This window comes from Petromyzon marinus, chromosome 23, assembly GCF_048934315.1.
Source record: "Petromyzon marinus isolate PM22_M1 ecotype Great Lakes invasive population chromosome 23, UKy_Petmar_22M1.pri1.0, whole genome shotgun sequence".
Lineage (NCBI taxonomy): Eukaryota > Metazoa > Chordata > Hyperoartia > Petromyzontiformes > Petromyzontidae > Petromyzon > Petromyzon marinus.
Genome location: NC_133689.1, coordinates 13159817 through 13172417, shown reverse-complemented (window position 1 = coordinate 13172417; position 12601 = coordinate 13159817). Strand labels below are relative to the sequence as shown.

Sequence of the window (12601 nt, the reverse complement as noted above, 5' to 3'; positions counted from 1 at the left end):
ATGGGTCGCTTTTTACACTTCGACTCATCCAGTGAGTGCACCTGCCAATTTCACGTCGATATGGTGTACTGCATTGGGATCAATATTTTTTGTAATATAATGTTTGATGCCACTCTTTCGGGGCTCAACCAGGAGCTCAGAAACCGGTCCCTGCAGAGTGGGCTGGTAGGACAAGTCTCTGCGCTGTCTATTACTGATTTTATACACCCAACAGCACGAGATTTCACTTCGTTAAAGTATTGAAAGGGGCCGGACGGATGGACGGACACATTCATCTATTGCAGGCTGGTACACTCAGTTTACAACTTCGTTTCTACCAGTATAAAGGTTTTTTGAGCGATGACCTCCAGAAGTATAGTTGAATGTTGATTGTTTAATACATCAGAATGTGCGACAGGTCTTTCCAAGCATGGCCTACGACCATCTCACCCTGAATGCGCCCGATTTCGTCTGATCTCGGAAGCTAAGCAGAGTCGATCATGGGTAGTACTTGGATGGGAGACTGCCTGGGAATACCAGGTGTTGTAGGCTTTTGCATTGTTGTATCTGGATGGGTTGCTTTTTACACTTCGATTCATCCAGTTAGTGCACCTGCCAATTTCACGTCGATATGGTGTACTGCATTGGGATCAATATTTTTTGCAAAATACTGTTTGATGCCACTCTTTTGGGGCTAAACCAGGAGCTCAGAATAAACGTTTTCACGAGCGATGACCTCCAGGAGTATATTTGAATGTTGATTGTTTTATACATATGAGTGTTCGACAGGTCTCTGCAAGCACGGCCTACGACCATATCACCCTGAATGCGCCCGATCTCGTCTGATCTCGGAAGCTAAGCATGGTCGAGCCTGGTTAGTACTTGGATGGGAGACTGCCTGGGAATACCAGGTGTTGTAGGCTTTTGTATTGTTGTATCTGGATGGGTCGCTTTTTACACTTCGACTCATCCAGTTAGTGCACCTGCCAATTTCACGTCGATATGGTGTACTGCATTGGGATCAATATTTTTTGTAAAATACTTTTTGATGCCACTCTTTCGGGGCTAAACCAGGAGCTCAGAATAAACGTTTTCACGAGCGATGACCTCCAGGAGTATAGTTGAATGTTTATTGTTTTATACATATGAGTGTTCGACAGGTCTCTGCAAGCACGGCCTACGACCATATCACCCTGAATGCGCCCGATCTCGTCTGATCTCGGAAGCTAAGCATGGTCGAGCCTGGTTAGTACTTGGATGGGAGACTGCCTGGGAATAACAGGTGTTGTAGGCTTTTGCATTGTTGTATATGGATGGGTCGCTTTTTACACTTCGACTCATCCAGTGAGTGCACCTGCCAATTTCACGTCGATATGGTGTACTGCATTGGGATCAATATTTTTTGTAATCGAAATGTTTGATGCCACTCTTTCGGGGCTCAACCAGGAGCTCAGAAACAGCTCCCTGCAGAGTGGGCTCGTAGGACAAGTCTCTGCGCTGTCTATTACTGATCTTATACACCCAACAGCACGAGATTTCACTTCGTTAAAGTATTGAAAGGGGACGGACGGACGGACACATTAATCTATTGCAGGCTGGTACACTCAGTTTACAACTTCGTTTCTACCAGTATAAAGGTTTTTTGAGCGATGACCTCCAGAAGTATAGTTGAATGTTGATTGTTTAATACATCTGAATGTGCGACAGGTCTTTCCAAGCATGGCCTACGACCATCTCACCCTGAATGTGCCCGATCTCGTCTGATCTCGGAAGCTAAGCAGAGTCGAGCATGGTTAGTACTTGGATGGGAGACTGCCTGGGAATACCAGGTGTTGTAGGCTTTTGCATTGTTGTATCTGGATGGGTCGCTTTTTACACTTTGACTCATCCAGTTAGTGCACCTGCCAATTTCACGTCGATATGGTGTACTGCATTGGGATCAATATTTTTTGTAAAATACTGTTTGATGCCACTCTTTCAGGGCTAAACCAGGAGCTCAGAATAAACGTTTTCACGAGCGATGACCTCCAGGAGTATAGTTGAATGTTGATTGTTTTATACATATGAGTGTTCGACAGGTCTCTGCGAGCACGGCCTACGACCATATCACCCTGAATGTGCCCGATCTCGTCTGATCTCAGAAGCTAAGCATGGTCGAGCCTGGTTAGTACTTGGATGGGAGACTGCCTTGGAATACCAGGTGTTGTAGGCTTTTGCATTGTTGTATCTGGATGGGTCGCTTTTTACACTTCCACTCATCCACTGAGTGCACCTGCCAATTTCACGTCGATATGGTGTACTGCATTGGGATCAATATTTTTTGTAATATAATGTTTGATGCCACTCTTTCGGGGCTCAACCAGGAGCTCAGAAACAGATCCCTGCAGAGTGGGCTGGTAGGACAAGTCTCTGCGCTGTCTATTACTGATTTTATACACCCAACAGCACGAGATTTCACTTCGTTAAAGTATTGAAAGGGGACGGACAGACAGACACATTAATCTATTGCAGGCTGGTACACTCAGTTTACAACTTCGTTTCTACCAGTATAAAGGTTTTTTGAGCGATGACCTCCAGAAGTATAGTTGAATGTTGATTGTTTAATACATCTGAATGTGCGACAGGTCTTTCCAAGCATGGCCTACGACCATATCACCCTGAATGCGCCCGATCTCATCTGATCTCGGAAGCTAAGCACGGTCGAGTCTGGTTAGTACTTGCATGGGAGACTGCCTGGGAATACCAGGTGTTGTAGGCTTTTGTATATTTGGATCTGGATGGCACGCTTTTTACACTTCGACTCATGCAGTGAGTGCACCTGTCAATTTCACGTCGATATGGTGTACTGCATTGGGATGAATATTTTCTTGTAAAATAATGTTTGATGCCACTCTTTCGGGGCTCAACCAGGAGCTCAGATTAAAGGTTTTATGAGCGATGACCTCGAGAAGTATAGTTGAATGTTGATTGTTTTATACATCTGAATGTGCGACAGGTCTTTCCAAGCATGGCCTACGACCATATCACCCTGAATGCGCCCGATCTCGTCTGATCTCGGAAGCTAAGCATGGTCGAGCCTGGTTAGTACTTGGATGGGAGACTGCCTGGGAATACCAGGTGTTGTAGGCTTTTGCATTGTTGTATATGGATGGGTCGCTTTTTACACTTCGACTCATCCAGTGAGTGCACCTGCCAATTTCACGTCGATATGGTGTACTGCATTGGGATCAATATTTTTTGTAATATAATGTTTGATGCCACTCTTTCGGGGCTCAACCAGGAGCTCAGAAACCGGTCCCTGCAGAGTGGGCTGGTAGGACAAGTCTCTGCGCTGTCTATTACTGATTTTATACACCCAACAGCACGAGATTTCACTTCGTTAAAGTATTGAAAGGGGCCGGACGGATGGACGGACACATTCATCTATTGCAGGCTGGTACACTCAGTTTACAACTTCGTTTCTACCAGTATAAAGGTTTTTTGAGCGATGACCTCCAGAAGTATAGTTGAATGTTGATTGTTTAATACATCTGAATGTGCGACAGGTCTTTCCAAGCATGGCCTACGACCATCTCACCCTGAATGCGCCCGATTTCGTCTGATCTCGGAAGCTAAGCAGAGTCGAGCATGGGTAGTACTTGGATGGGAGACTGCCTGGGAATACCAGGTGTTGTAGGCTTTTGCATTGTTGTATCTGGATGGGTTGCTTTTTACACTTCGATTCATCCAGTTAGTGCACCTGCCAATTTCACGTCGATATGGTGTACTGCATTGGGATCAATATTTTTTGCAAAATACTGTTTGATGCCACTCTTTTGGGGCTAAACCAGGAGCTCAGAATAAACGTTTTCACGAGCGATGACCTCCAGGAGTATATTTGAATGTTGATTGTTTTATACATATGAGTGTTCGACAGGTCTCTGCAAGCACGGCCTACGACCATATCACCCTGAATGCGCCCGATCTCGTCTGATCTCGGAAGCTAAGCATGGTCGAGCCTGGTTAGTACTTGGATGGGAGACTGCCTGGGAATACCAGGTGTTGTAGGCTTTTGTATTGTTGTATCTGGATGGGTCGCTTTTTACACTTCGACTCATCCAGTTAGTGCACCTGCCAATTTCACGTCGATATGGTGTACTGCATTGGGATCAATATTTTTTGTAAAATACTTTTTGATGCCACTCTTTCGGGGCTAAACCAGGAGCTCAGAATAAACGTTTTCACGAGCGATGACCTCCAGGAGTATAGTTGAATGTTTATTGTTTTATACATATGAGTGTTCGACAGGTCTCTGCAAGCACGGCCTACGACCATATCACCCTGAATGCGCCCGATCTCGTCTGATCTCGGAAGCTAAGCATGGTCGAGCCTGGTTAGTACTTGGATGGGAGACTGCCTGGGAATAACAGGTGTTGTAGGCTTTTGCATTGTTGTATATGGATGGGTCGCTTTTTACACTTCGACTCATCCAGTGAGTGCACCTGCCAATTTCACGTCGATATGGTGTACTGCATTGGGATCAATATTTTTTGTAATCGAAATGTTTGATGCCACTCTTTCGGGGCTCAACCAGGAGCTCAGAAACAGGTCCCTGCAGAGTGGGCTCGTAGGACAAGTCTCTGCGCTGTCTATTACTGATCTTATACACCCAACAGCACGAGATTTCACTTCGTTAAAGTATTGAAAGGGGACGGACGGACGGACACATTAATCTATTGCAGGCTGGTACACTCAGTTTACAACTTCGTTTCTACCAGTATAAAGGTTTTTTGAGCGATGACCTCCAGAAGTATAGTTGAATGTTGATTGTTTAATACATCTGAATGTGCGACAGGTCTTTCCAAGCATGGCCTACGACCATATCACCCTGAATGCGCCCTACCTCATCTGATCTCGGAAGCTAAGCACGGTCGAGTCTGGTTAGTACTTGGATGGGAGACTGCCTGGGAATACCAGGTGTTGTAGGCTTTTGTATATTTGGATCTGGATGGCACGCTTTTTACACTTCGACTCATGCAGAGAGTGCACCTGTCAATATCACGTCGATATGGTGTACTGCATTGGGATGAATATTTTCTTGTAAAATAATGTTTGATGCCACTCTTTCGGGGCTCAACCAGGAGCTCAGATTAAAGGTTTCATGAGCGATGACCTCGAGAAGTATAGTTGAATGTTGATTGTTTTAGACATCTGAATGTGCGACAGGTCTTTCCAAGCATGGCCTACGACCATCTCACCCTGAATGCGCCCGATCTCGTCTGATCTCGGAAGCTAAGCACAGTCGAGCCTGGTTAATACTTGGATGGGAGACTGCCTGGGAATACAAGGTGTTGTAGGCTTTTGCATTGTTGTATCTGGATGGGTCGCTTTTTACACTTCGACTCATCCAGTGAGTGCACCTGCCAATTTCACGTCGATATGGTGTACTGCATTGGGATCAATATTTTTTGTAAAATAATGTTTGATGCCACTCTTTCGGGGCTCAACTAGGAGCTCAGAAAATGGTCCCTGCAGAGTGGGCTGGTAGGACAAGTCTCTGCGCTGTCTATTACTGATTTTATACACCCAACAGCACGAGATTTCACTTCGTTAAAGTATTGAAAGGGGACGGACGGACGGACACATTCATCTATTGCAGGCTGGTACACTCAGTTTACAACTTCGTTTCTACCAGTATAAAGGTTTTTTTGAGCGATGACCTCCAGAAGTATAGTTGAATGTTGATTGTTTAATACAGCTGAATGTGCGACAGGTCTTTCCAAGCATGGCCTACGACCATCTCACCCTGAATGCGCGCGATCTCGTCTGATCTCGGAAGCTAAGCAGTGGCGAGCCTGGTTAGTACTTGGATGGGAGACTGCCTGGGAATACCAGGTGTTGTAGGCTTTTGTATATTTGGATCTGGATGGCACGCTTTTTACACTTCGACTCATGCAGTGAGTGCACCTGTCAATTTCACGTCGATATGGTGTACTGCATTGGGATCAATATTTTCTGTAAAATACTGTTTGATGCCACTCTTTCGGGGCTAAACCAGGAGCTCAGAATAAACGTTTTCACGAGCGATGACCTCCAGGAGTATAGTTGAATGTTGATTGTTTTATACATATGAGTGTTCGACAGGTCTCTGCAAGCACGGCCTACGACCATCTCACCCTGAATTCGCCCGATCTCGTCTGATCTCGGAAGCTAACCAGAGTCGAGCCTGGTTAGTACTTGGATGGGAGACTGCCTGGGAATACCAGGTGTTGTAGGCTTTTGCATTGTTGTATCTGGATGGGTCGCTTTTTACACTTCGACTCATCCAGTTAGTGCACTTGCCAATTTCACGTCGATATGGTGTACTGCATTGGGATCAATATTTTTTGCAAAATACTGTTTGATGCCACTATTTCGGGGCTAAACCAGGATCTCAGAATAAACGTTTTCACGAGCGATGACCTCCAGGAGTATATTTGAATGTTGATTGTTTTATACATATGAGTGTTCGACAGGTCTCTGCAAGCACGGCCTACGACCATATCACCCTGAATGCGCCCGATCTCGTCTGATCTCGGAAGCTAAGCATGGTCGAGCCTGGTTAGTACTTGGATGGGAGACTGCCTGGGAATACCAGGTGTTGTAGGCTTTTGCATTGTTGTATCTGGATGGGTCGCTTTTTACACTTCGACTCATCCAGTTAGTGCACCTGCCAATTTCACGTCGATATGGTGTACTGCATTGGGATCAATAATTTTTTGCAAAATACTGTTTGATGCCACTCTTTCGGGGCTAAACCAGGAGCTCAGATTAAACGTTTTCACGAGCGATGACCTCCAGGAGTATAGTTGAATGTTGATTGTTTTATACATATGAGTGTTCGACAGGTCTCTGCAAGCACGGCCTACGACCATATCACCCTGAATGCGCCCGATCTCGTCTGATCTCGGAAGCTAAGCATGGTCGAGCCTGGTTAGTACTTGGATTGGAGACTGCCTGGGAATACCAGGTGTTGTAGGCTTTTGCATTGTTGTATCTGGATGGGTCGCTTTTTACACTTCGACTCATCCAGTTAGTGCACCTGCCAATTTCACGTCGATATGGTGTACTGCATTGGGATCAATATCTTTTGTAATATAATGTTTGATGCCACTCTTTCGGGGCTCAACCAGGAGCTCAGAAACAGATCCCTGCAGAGTGGGCTGGTAGGACAAGTCTCTGCCATGTCTATTACTGATTTTATACACCCAACAGCACGAGATTTCACTTCGTTAAAGTATTGAAAGGGGACGGACGGACGGACGGACACATTAATCTATTGCAGGCTGGTACACTCAGTTTAGAACTTCGTTTCTACCAGTATAAAGGTTTTTTGAGCGATGACCTCCAGAAGTATAGTTGAATGTTGACTGTTTAATACATCTGAATGTGCGACAGGTCTTGCCAAGCATGGCCTACGACCATATCACCCTGAATGCGCCCGATCTCGTCTGATCTCGGAAGCTAAGCATGGTCGAGCCTGGTTAGTACTTGGATGGGAGACTGCCTGGGAATACCAGGTGTTGTAGGCTTTTACATTGTTGTATCTGGATGGGTCGCTTTTTACACTTCGACTCATCCAGTTAGTGCACCTGCCAATTTCACGTCGATATGGTGTACTGCATTGGGATCAATATTTTTTGTAAAATACTGTTTGATGCCACTCTTTCGGGGCTCAACCAGGAGCTCAGATTAAAGGTTTTATGAGCGATGACCTCGAGAAGTATAGTTGAATGTTGATTGTTTTATACATCTGAATGTGCGACAGGTCTTTCCAAGCATGGCCTACGACCATATCACCCTGAATGCGCCCGATGTCGTCTGATCTTGGAAGCTAAGCATGGTCAAGCCTGGTTAGTACTTGGATGGGAGACTGCCTGGGAATACCAGGTGTTGTAGGCTTTTGCATTGTGGTATCTGGATGGGTCGCTTTTTACACTTCGACTCATCCAGTGAGTGCACCTGCCAATTTCACGTCGATATGGTGTACTGCATTGGGATCAATATTTTTTGTAATATAATGTTTGATGCCACTCTTTCGGGGCTCAACCAGGAGCTCAGAAACAGGTCCCTGCAGAGTGGGCTGGTAGGACAAGTCTCTGCGCTGTCTATTACTGATTTTATACACCCAACAGCACGAGATTTCACTTCGTTTAAGTATTGAAAGGGGACGTGACGGACACATTAATCTATTGCAGGCTGGTACACTCAGTTTACAACTTCGTTTATACCAGTATAAAGGTTTTTTGAGCGATGACCTCCAGAAGTATAGTTGAATGTTGATTGTTTAATACAGCTGAATGTGCGACAGGCCTTTCCAAGCATGGCCTACGACCATCGCACCCTGAACGCGCCTGATCTCGTCTGATCTCGTAAGCTAGGCAGGGTCGAGCCTGGTTAGTACTTGGATGGGAGACTGCCTGGGAATGCCAGGTGTTGTAGGCTTTTGCATTGTTGTATCTGGATGGGTCGCTTTTTACACTTCGACTCATCAAGTTAGTGCACCTGCCAATTTCACGTCGATATGGTGTACTGCATTGGGATCAATATTTTTTGCAAAATACTGTTTGATGCCACTCTTTCGGGGCTAAACCAGGAGCTCAGAATAAACGTTTTCACGAGCGATGACCTCCAGGAGTATAGTTGAATGTTCATTGTTTTATACATATGAGTGTTCGACAGGTCTCTGCAAGCACGGCCTACGACCATCTCACCCTGAATGCGCCCGATCTCGTCTGATCTCGGAAGCTAAGCAGAGTCGAGCCTGGTTAGTACTTGCATGGGAGACTGCCTGGGAATACCAGGTGTTGTAGGCTTTTGTATATTTGGATCTGGATGGCACGCTTTTTACACTTCGACTCATGCAGTGAGTGCACCTGTCAATTTCACGTCGATATGGTGTACTGCATTGGGATCAATATTTTTTGTAAAATACTGTTTGATGCCACTCTTTCGGGGCTAAACCAGGAGCTCAGAATAAACGTTTTCACGAGCGATGACCTCCAGGAGTATAGTTGAATGTTCATTGTTTTATACATATGAGTGTTCGACAGGTCTCTGCAAGCACGGCCTACGACCATCTCACCCTGAATGCGCCCGATCTCGTCTGATCTCGGAAGCTAAGCAGAGTCGAGCCTGGTTAGTACTTGGATGGGAGACTGCCTGGGAATACCAGGTGTTGTAGGCTTTTACATTGTTGTATCTGGATGGGTCGCTTTTTACACTTCGACTCATCCAGTTAGTGCACCTGCCAATTTCACGTCGATATGGTGTACTGCAATGGGATCAATATTTTTGTAATATAATGTTTGATGCCACTCTTTCGGGGCTCAACCAGGAGCTCAGAAACAGGTCCCTGCAGAGTGGGCTGGTAGGACAAGTCTCTGCGCTGTCTATTACTGATTTTATACACCCAACAGCACGAGATTTCACTTCGTTAAAGTATTGAAAGGGGACGGACGGACGGACACATTAATCTATTGCAGGCTGTTACACTCAGTTTACAACTTCGTTTCTACCAGTATAAAGGTTTTTTGAGCGATGACCTCCAGAAGTATAGTTGAATGTTGATTGTTTTATACATCTGAATGTGCGACAGGTCTTTCCAAGCATGGCCTACGACCATATCACCCTGAATGCGCCCGATCTCGTCTGATCTCGGAAGCTAAGCATGGTCGAGCCTGGTTAGTACTTGGATGGGAGACTGCCTGGGAATACCAGGTGTTGTAGGCTTTTGCATTGTTGTATATGGATGGGTCGCTTTTTACACTTCGACTCATCCAGTGAGTGCACCTGCCAATTTCACGTCGATATGGTGTACTGCATTGGGATCAATATTTTTTGTAATATAATGTTTGATGCCACTCTTTTGGGGCTCAACCAGGAGCTCAGAAACAGGTCCCTGCAGAGTGGGCTGGTAGGACAAGTCTCTGCGCTGTCTATTACTGATTTTATACAACCAACAGCACGAGATTTCACTTCGTTAAAGTATTGAAAGGGGACGAACGGACGGACGGACACATTCATCTATTGCAGGCTGGTACACTCAGTTTACAACTTCGTTTCTACCAGTATAAAGGTTTTTTGAGCGATGACCTCCAGAAGTATAGTTGAATGTTGATTGTTTAATACATCTGAATGTGCGACAGGTCTTTCCAAGCATGGCCTACGACCATCTCACCCTGAATGCGCTCGATCTCGTCTGATCTCGGAAGCTAAGCAGAGTCGAGCATGGTTAGTACTTGGATGGGAGACAGCCTGGGAATACCAGGTGTTGTAGGCTTTTGCATTGTTGTATCTGGATGGGTCGCATTTTACACTTCGACTCATCCAGTTAGTGCACCCGCCAATTTCACGTCGATATGGTGTACTGCATTGGGATCAATATTTTTTGTAAAATACTGTTTGATGCCACTCTTTCGGGGCTAAACCAGGAGCTCAGAATAAACGTTTTCACGAGCGATGACCTCCTGGAGTATAGTTGAATGTTGATTGTTTAATACATCTGAATGTGCGACAGGTCTTTCCAAGCATGGCCTACGACAATATCACCCTGAATGCGCCCGATCTCATCTGATCTCGGAAGCTAAGCACGGTCGAGTCTGGTTAGAACTTGCATGGGAGACTGCCTAGGAATACCAGGTGTTGTAGGCTTTTGTATATTTGGATCTGGATGGCACGCTTTTTACACTTCGACTCATGCAGTGAGTGCACCTGTCAATTTCACGTCGATATGGTGTACTGCATTGGGATGAATATTTTCTTGTAAAATAATGTTTGATGCCACTCTTTCGGGGCTCAACCAGGAGCTCAGAAACAGGTCCCTGCAGAGTGGGCTGGTAGGACAAGTCTCTGCGCTGTCTATTACTGATTTTATGCACCCAACAGCACGAGATTTCACTTCGATAAAGTATTGAAAGGGGACGGACGGACGGACACATTAATCTATTGCAGGCTGGTACACTCAGTTTACAACTTCGTTTCTACCAGTATAAAGGTTTAATGAGCGATGACCTCCAGAAGTATAGTTGAATGTTGATTGTTTAATACAGCTGAATGTGCGACAGGTCTTTCCAAGCATGGCCTACGACCATCTCACCCTGAATGCGCCCGATCTCGTCTGATCTCGGAAGCTAAGCAGAGTCGAGCCTGGTTAGTACTTGGATGGGAGACTGCCTGGGAATACCAGGTGTTGTAGGCTTTTGCATTGTTGTATCTGGATGGGTCGCTTTTTACACTTCGATTCATCCAGTTATTGCACCTGCCAATTTCACGTCGATATGGTGTACTGCATTGGGATCAATATTTTTTTGCAAAATACTGTTTGATGCCACTCTTTCGGGGCTAAACCAGGATCTCAGAATAAACGTTTTCACGAGCGATGACCTCCAGGAGTATATTTGAATGTTGATTGTTTTATACATATGAGTGTTCGACAGGTCTCTGCAAGCACGGCCTACGACCATATCACCCTGAATGCGCCCGAGCTCGTCTGATCTCGGAAGCTAAGCATGGCTGAGCCTGGTTAGTACTTGGATGGGAGACTGCCTGGGAATACCAGGTGTTGTAGGCTTTTGCATTGTTGTATCCGGATGGGTCGCTTTTTACACTTCGACTCATCCAGTTAGTGCACCTGCCAATTTCACGTCGATATGGTGTACTGTATTGGGATCAATATTTTTTGTAATATAATGTTTGATGCCACTCTTTCGACGTTCAATCAGGAGCTCAGAAACAGGTCCCTGCAGAGTGGGCTGGTAGGACAAGTCACTGCGCTGTCTATTACTGATTTTACACACCCAACAGCACGAGATTTCACTTCGTTAAAGTATTGAAAGGGGACGGACGGACGGACACATTAATCTATTGCAGGCTGGTACAATCAGTTTACAACTTCGTTTCTACCAGTATAAAGGTTTTTTGAGCGATGAACTCCAGAAGTATAGTTGAATGTTGATTGTTTAATACATCTGAATGTGCGACAGGTCTTTCCAAGCATGGCCTACGACCATATCACCCTGAATGCGCCCGATCTCGTCTGATCTCGGAAGCTAAGCATGGTCGAGCCTGGTTATAACTTGGATGGGAGACTGCCTGGGAATACCAGGTGTTGTAGGCTTTTGCATTGTTGTATCTGGATGGGTCGCTTTTTACACTTCGACTCATCCAGTTAGTGCACCTGCCAATTTCACGTCGATATGGTGTACTGCATTGGGATCAATATTTTTTGTAAAATACTGTTTGATGCCACTCTTTCGGGGCTAAACCAGGAGCACAGAATAAACGTTTTCACGAGCGATGACCTCCAGGAGTATAGTTGAATGTTGATTGTTTTATACATATGAGTGTTCGACAGGTCTCTGCAAGCACGGCCTACGACCATATCACCCTGAATGCGCCCGATCTCGTCTGATCTCGGAAGCTAAGCATGGTCGAGCCTGGTTAGTACTTGGATGGGAGACTGCCTGGGAATACCAGGTGTTGTAGGCTTTTGCATTGTTGTATATGGATGGGTCGCTTTTTACACTTCGACTCATCCAGTGAGTGCACCTGCCAATTTCACGTCGATATGGTGTACTGCATTGGGATCAATATTTTTTGTAAT

At 45.5% G+C, this 12601-nt stretch overlaps 21 non-coding genes and 7 pseudogenes across 21 annotated transcripts; all 28 read left to right on the top strand.

Moving 5' to 3' along the window:
- Positions 1-412: 412 nt before the first annotated feature.
- Positions 413-531, top strand: LOC142928167 (5S ribosomal RNA; annotated as a pseudogene).
- Positions 532-783: 252 nt separating this feature from the next.
- LOC142927917 (5S ribosomal RNA) lies at positions 784-902 on the top strand. The gene has a single exon (XR_012944842.1). It is a non-coding gene; the product is annotated as a 5S ribosomal RNA (ribosomal RNA).
- Positions 903-1154: 252 nt separating this feature from the next.
- On the top strand, positions 1155-1273 carry LOC142925997 (5S ribosomal RNA). The gene has a single exon (XR_012942921.1). It is a non-coding gene; the product is annotated as a 5S ribosomal RNA (ribosomal RNA).
- Positions 1274-1701: 428 nt separating this feature from the next.
- LOC142927726 (5S ribosomal RNA) lies at positions 1702-1820 on the top strand. The gene has a single exon (XR_012944650.1). It is a non-coding gene; the product is annotated as a 5S ribosomal RNA (ribosomal RNA).
- Positions 1821-2072: 252 nt separating this feature from the next.
- Positions 2073-2191, top strand: LOC142927637 (5S ribosomal RNA). The gene has a single exon (XR_012944560.1). It is a non-coding gene; the product is annotated as a 5S ribosomal RNA (ribosomal RNA).
- Positions 2192-2618: 427 nt separating this feature from the next.
- LOC142926621 (5S ribosomal RNA) lies at positions 2619-2737 on the top strand. Its single transcript, XR_012943545.1, has one exon. It is a non-coding gene; the product is annotated as a 5S ribosomal RNA (ribosomal RNA).
- A 252-nt stretch (positions 2738-2989) lies between these two features.
- Positions 2990-3108, top strand: LOC142927905 (5S ribosomal RNA). Its single transcript, XR_012944830.1, has one exon. It is a non-coding gene; the product is annotated as a 5S ribosomal RNA (ribosomal RNA).
- Positions 3109-3539: 431 nt separating this feature from the next.
- On the top strand, positions 3540-3658 carry LOC142927716 (5S ribosomal RNA). Its single transcript, XR_012944640.1, has one exon. It is a non-coding gene; the product is annotated as a 5S ribosomal RNA (ribosomal RNA).
- Positions 3659-3910: 252 nt separating this feature from the next.
- On the top strand, positions 3911-4029 carry LOC142927894 (5S ribosomal RNA). The gene has a single exon (XR_012944819.1). It is a non-coding gene; the product is annotated as a 5S ribosomal RNA (ribosomal RNA).
- A 252-nt stretch (positions 4030-4281) lies between these two features.
- Positions 4282-4400, top strand: LOC142925996 (5S ribosomal RNA). The gene has a single exon (XR_012942920.1). It is a non-coding gene; the product is annotated as a 5S ribosomal RNA (ribosomal RNA).
- Positions 4401-4828: 428 nt separating this feature from the next.
- Positions 4829-4947, top strand: LOC142928027 (5S ribosomal RNA; annotated as a pseudogene).
- A 252-nt stretch (positions 4948-5199) lies between these two features.
- LOC142928360 (5S ribosomal RNA) lies at positions 5200-5318 on the top strand (annotated as a pseudogene).
- Positions 5319-5746: 428 nt separating this feature from the next.
- Positions 5747-5865, top strand: LOC142927686 (5S ribosomal RNA). Its single transcript, XR_012944610.1, has one exon. It is a non-coding gene; the product is annotated as a 5S ribosomal RNA (ribosomal RNA).
- Positions 5866-6117: 252 nt separating this feature from the next.
- On the top strand, positions 6118-6236 carry LOC142927588 (5S ribosomal RNA). Its single transcript, XR_012944512.1, has one exon. It is a non-coding gene; the product is annotated as a 5S ribosomal RNA (ribosomal RNA).
- Positions 6237-6488: 252 nt separating this feature from the next.
- Positions 6489-6607, top strand: LOC142927883 (5S ribosomal RNA). The gene has a single exon (XR_012944808.1). It is a non-coding gene; the product is annotated as a 5S ribosomal RNA (ribosomal RNA).
- A 253-nt stretch (positions 6608-6860) lies between these two features.
- Positions 6861-6979, top strand: LOC142925923 (5S ribosomal RNA). Its single transcript, XR_012942847.1, has one exon. It is a non-coding gene; the product is annotated as a 5S ribosomal RNA (ribosomal RNA).
- Positions 6980-7410: 431 nt separating this feature from the next.
- Positions 7411-7529, top strand: LOC142927873 (5S ribosomal RNA). The gene has a single exon (XR_012944797.1). It is a non-coding gene; the product is annotated as a 5S ribosomal RNA (ribosomal RNA).
- Positions 7530-7780: 251 nt separating this feature from the next.
- Positions 7781-7899, top strand: LOC142928258 (5S ribosomal RNA; annotated as a pseudogene).
- Positions 7900-8323: 424 nt separating this feature from the next.
- On the top strand, positions 8324-8442 carry LOC142928424 (5S ribosomal RNA; annotated as a pseudogene).
- Positions 8443-8694: 252 nt separating this feature from the next.
- Positions 8695-8813, top strand: LOC142926920 (5S ribosomal RNA). Its single transcript, XR_012943844.1, has one exon. It is a non-coding gene; the product is annotated as a 5S ribosomal RNA (ribosomal RNA).
- A 252-nt stretch (positions 8814-9065) lies between these two features.
- Positions 9066-9184, top strand: LOC142926119 (5S ribosomal RNA). Its single transcript, XR_012943044.1, has one exon. It is a non-coding gene; the product is annotated as a 5S ribosomal RNA (ribosomal RNA).
- A 426-nt stretch (positions 9185-9610) lies between these two features.
- On the top strand, positions 9611-9729 carry LOC142927862 (5S ribosomal RNA). Its single transcript, XR_012944786.1, has one exon. It is a non-coding gene; the product is annotated as a 5S ribosomal RNA (ribosomal RNA).
- Positions 9730-10160: 431 nt separating this feature from the next.
- Positions 10161-10279, top strand: LOC142928162 (5S ribosomal RNA; annotated as a pseudogene).
- A 252-nt stretch (positions 10280-10531) lies between these two features.
- LOC142928323 (5S ribosomal RNA) lies at positions 10532-10650 on the top strand (annotated as a pseudogene).
- Positions 10651-11078: 428 nt separating this feature from the next.
- Positions 11079-11197, top strand: LOC142926118 (5S ribosomal RNA). The gene has a single exon (XR_012943043.1). It is a non-coding gene; the product is annotated as a 5S ribosomal RNA (ribosomal RNA).
- Positions 11198-11450: 253 nt separating this feature from the next.
- Positions 11451-11569, top strand: LOC142926516 (5S ribosomal RNA). Its single transcript, XR_012943440.1, has one exon. It is a non-coding gene; the product is annotated as a 5S ribosomal RNA (ribosomal RNA).
- A 427-nt stretch (positions 11570-11996) lies between these two features.
- Positions 11997-12115, top strand: LOC142927922 (5S ribosomal RNA). The gene has a single exon (XR_012944846.1). It is a non-coding gene; the product is annotated as a 5S ribosomal RNA (ribosomal RNA).
- Positions 12116-12367: 252 nt separating this feature from the next.
- Positions 12368-12486, top strand: LOC142927851 (5S ribosomal RNA). Its single transcript, XR_012944775.1, has one exon. It is a non-coding gene; the product is annotated as a 5S ribosomal RNA (ribosomal RNA).
- Positions 12487-12601: the final 115 nt, after the last annotated feature.